The sequence below is a fragment of the Gavialis gangeticus genome, unplaced genomic scaffold (assembly GCF_001723915.1).
Source record: "Gavialis gangeticus isolate Ggan-Ray unplaced genomic scaffold, GavGan_comp1, whole genome shotgun sequence".
Taxonomy (NCBI): domain Eukaryota; kingdom Metazoa; phylum Chordata; order Crocodylia; family Gavialidae; genus Gavialis; species Gavialis gangeticus.
The window spans coordinates 11,601,376-11,605,752 of NW_017729034.1; the positions used below are offsets into that span (position 1 = coordinate 11,601,376).

General features: G+C 45.2%; 1 protein-coding gene across 4 annotated transcripts in view; it reads right to left on the minus strand.

The window, feature by feature from the left end:
- The window catches only part of POLQ (DNA polymerase theta), a 141,860-nt gene that overhangs the window by 54,616 nt on the left and 82,867 nt on the right, over positions 1-4,377 (minus strand). The gene's annotated exons all lie outside the window — the stretch shown is intronic.

A 4,377-nucleotide genomic window follows, 5' to 3' on the forward strand; every position in this document is an offset into this window, starting at 1 on the left:
CCCCCCCCCCCCCCCCCCCCCCAAACCAACCAAGTCAAGAAACTTGACTGGCTTAAAGTAGTCAACTTTAAAATAGCTGAATGGAGAAATATGAACAAAAAAGATGATTCTTACTGAATACGTGTGGGCTTGAATTGTTAGGCCTCTTAATGTGATGCCTGTGAGTATGCTATTAGATTCCTTTTGAAGTGTGGGTATATCCCTACCTGCTTACCACCAGGGTCATCTCATTTCACACATTTATCATGAAAAGGGGATAAATGAGACTGAGGGAAGAAAAAAAGAACACTACTTTTTCATTTCCAAAGTGCAGATGTCGGCTGTACCTCCTGCGCAGGCCTGCTCCATGTCCTTTCCCTCCCCTGTACCCCTCCAGAGGGGACACACCTAAAACCCTGCCAAGACCATCCTCCAGCATTTAGGATGAACATGGTAGCTGAATTCACAAAAGCTGCATGCATTCCTCTACCTTCTCCCAGCCCAGCCATAGCAGTTTCCAAGCCGTATCAAGGATGCACACTGCTCAGACAAATTTTTTCCTGGGAAAAACCCCAAACACCTAAAATATTTTAACTGAAATGTGCACCTGTTCCAGTGTTTGTATTGAATAGAAAGTGAAAACCTGAGCTTCGCAGCTCAGCCTTATTGAGAACGGTGTGCAAATGAGCTAGTCTAAATACCAAATATTCCCTCAGAAGTGCATGTTAAGGCTAATTTTGGGGATGTATCCCTTTAAGTAAGTTAATCAAGTTTTACCATTTAAAATCAGTAACAACACTGAAATACAGCAGTGATTGTTCCACAGTTTATGACATTAAACCCATATCATATATGCTTTCACATGCTTTCCAAATGGTTCACATTAACACCAATTTAGGAAGCAGCAGGGTGTCCTCCAGAGCACTCATTTGGGTCTGGTCCTCCCCCTCCCTGCTTGCTTTTCACCATGAGTGAGTGCTCAGCAATGATTTTAAGAGAAGCAATGTGCAGAGAGCCCAGGAACACTGAGAATAAATGCACCTTGCACCTTATATTCACTTGCAAAAAGGTATGTTTTTCATTTTTCTTACCTCAGCGTAGTTAGGGCATGTAATCTGTCATATGGTAAAAACACTATAAAGAAAAGGGTGTTGAAGACCTGATTTTCTCTACTTTCCCTCATGAACAAAACTGACCTTACCAAGGTTACCCTGCAGTACAACTCATCCTGATAAAGTCCAGTCCCAGCTCAGTCCTTCACTGATCCTGCACCTCCTACCCACTCTCCAACACGTATCTTTATGCCCCCTGCCTCTTCTTCCAACTTAGGTTTTCTACAGCTTCGAATTCCCTGCAGAAAGTGTGTGGATGCTCCTTAATAATGAATTGTGGACCTGGATCTGACTCTAACATAACTGTACCATATGTGGAGACAGGCATTCTCTCCCTCCCCACTCAAAAGGATGCAGCAGAGTAGGTACAGTACCTTGCTACAGCTCTAAAGGCTTGAGTGTGAGCCCTTCTCCAGATGTGCATGAAAGGTGATCCCAAGGCAACCCAGCTGTAAATGGGTACCTGGTGGTTCAGTCTAGGAAATCAAAAGGTTGTCAGATGTGATATTAGCCATATCACTCCTCTACATGGCATTAATGTAGAGGTTTCTAGGCTTAGGAAGACTTTTGACCTTTTTTTGGATTCGCCTCTGAGGGGCCTGTTTGGGCTGTAGAACTGATGGCAAGAAGGCAGCTCCTAATAGTTTACACATAAAGGCTACTAAGTGCCAATGCCTTACCACCACTATCCAAATGTTCCCAAAATGTGGGAGCCAATAGGAGACTAATGGCAAGATTCCTACAGATCACTGTGAACCCTCAAACTGGAAATACTACAAAGCAGAAGCTCCCAACCCCCAGGCCCTGTCCCGGAAGGGTTGGCTACCAGTCCACAGAAGGGTTAGCTGCCAGACCAGAAGTCCAGAAATAACCAGCATACTGGTCTGATAAGGATGGCATATCATCTTTCAGGGGTCACAGACATGTATATCTTTCTGTTAAGTTATCTGTGACTGGTCACTTCTGGACTGCAGTTTGCCAGTCAGCGGTCACTTCTAGTCCGCCGTTTGCCAGTCCGCAATCTAAAAAGGTTGGGAACCCCTGCTATAAAGGCATGTGGAAACTAGTGCAATTCACAAACCAACTTACCATGGTCTCATGGTTTGGTAACCACTAGTCTATTCAATCCTCTTGGCAGCCCTCAAACCAGTCCAAACATGTAAAGAATAATCCTGAGCCCTATATATATATTAGGAAGGATCTGTCAGGATAGATAGAGCGGCACACTGTCCTAGGATAAAGACAGCTTACATTGGCAAAAAAGTGCTTTTGCTGGTATACACACACTGGACTATCCTGGAGCTCTTGTTAGCACACAAACATGACAAAAAACTCACATTCCTGGCCAACTTTACAGTACCAACAAAACTTTTAGCATGGGTCTGGTCTCAGAGAATGTGACCCTTAGAAGTGTGCACAGGCATTGGCTTTGGGTCTGCAAAAGCAGGAGCAGAAACAGCAAGAAGCACGTGTAGGAAATTAACAAATTTTCCTCTGCTGTGCTGAACTAAAATAGTTCAGAAGTGGCCCACTGTTCCCCTGCAGGCAAGCCAGAAGCCCGCAGCGACACTCAGGTGTTCTGCGACTCCATTCCCACCTGAGTCGCCCAAGAGAAGCAGATGGTACTAGGCTGCCAGATGCATCTGCCACACCACACAGACATAACACCATTAATGGATCTTAACCCCATTAACACATAGCCAGCCAGCTCTGCAGGGTTCCTTTTTTCAGGGAGCTCTCATTCGGCACCCCACCCCTTTGTTTCCAAGTCAGAGACTCCAGCACTCAGCCTTCCAGAGTGAAAAAAATATCTTCCTTTGGGATTAGGAACATATTCTTTTTCCTGAGCATAGCAAGACAAAGCAGAGAGAAAAGATTCCACTCCACTTTCTACCAGGCTTAATGTTCTTACTTTTCCTTTGAGGATCTTTATTTGGGGGCAGACACTGAACAGAGTGCATGATAAAAAGAGGTCACAGGAACAAAGTTTTAGGATGGGAAAAAAGTAGAGGTTTTCTATGGGGGTGCAGAGAAACATTATTTTTTCCAAAAATTCTCCAATTAAGTCACTGACTAAAAGCTATGTCATCTGGAATAAGCACCCTCTTGGTGTCGTGTCACTTTTAGGTAGAGCAGTCTCATCTACTCTGGTCTAATAAGGCTTAAAGCACCAGAGCAGGGGCCAAGAGCAAGGAAAATTATTGACAGAGCATAGGCAGGCAACAGTCAGAAGACAGAGACTAAGTCTGACTAGGAGTTGGGAAAGCCTGTCACCTGCAGGTCTGGTTCAAGATGAAAACTGCAGCTCCAGAAGACAGGCTATGAAGAAGCATCTGGGCTGAGAAACTACTACTCCACTCCGATGGAATTTTTCTGTGCAGGGAACCCTGCACACAGCCAGATCCACTGTCAAAACTGCTGCTAAAAGCTTGGGCACGGTCAGCGTATTTTTGAACCCTGAGTCGCACCTCCAAAATGAAATCCAGTTTGTACTCTTGGAAAGCAAACAGGGCAGGACCTTGCCACTCCTTATGTCTTTTCATGAGGGTCCAGAGCTCTGTGAAGAAATGATAGTACGGAAAGACAGAAGAAATAAAAAGACATGTGAGCCAGCAAACTCCCCCACTGCTCACTCCCATCCCTAGAATTCTAGCTCTTCTATGAAGAGGGCCTCAGACATCAACCGGCTGCATCAGTGAAACCAAGACACAATATGGGAGACATTTTTCCTCTACTGGAAAAACAGCACCTTGGACCCTGAATGCTCCAGGAGTGTGGCTCAATGGGAGAGGCCATGCTGGCATCTCTCATCCCAACAGAGCCATCTGAAAGAGGAGACTGAAACCAAGGTAAATACAGAGAAAAGTTAGGGGAAAGAATACAACAATAGACCACACAGGGCAAGATCAATATCTTCATCAATGACATGGAAGATGGGATGGAGCACACCCTCAGCATTAAGTTTGCAAATGACGTTAAGCTGGGGGGGATAAGTAGACACACTGGAAAGCAGGGCTAGGATTCAGAGATACCTTGACAAATTGGAGGATTGGACCAAAAGAAAGCTCATGACGTTCAATAAGGACAAGTGCCAAGTCCTACACTTAGGCCGGGACAATTCCATGATAGCACAAGCTGGGGACTGGCAGGCTGCCCTTGTTGTGAACATGGTTAACAGCATACTGGGCTGCATTAGTAGGAGCATTGCCAGTAGATCAAGGGAAGTGATCCTTCCCCTCTCTTTAGCACTGGTGAGGCCACATCTGGAGTACTGTGTCCAGTTTTG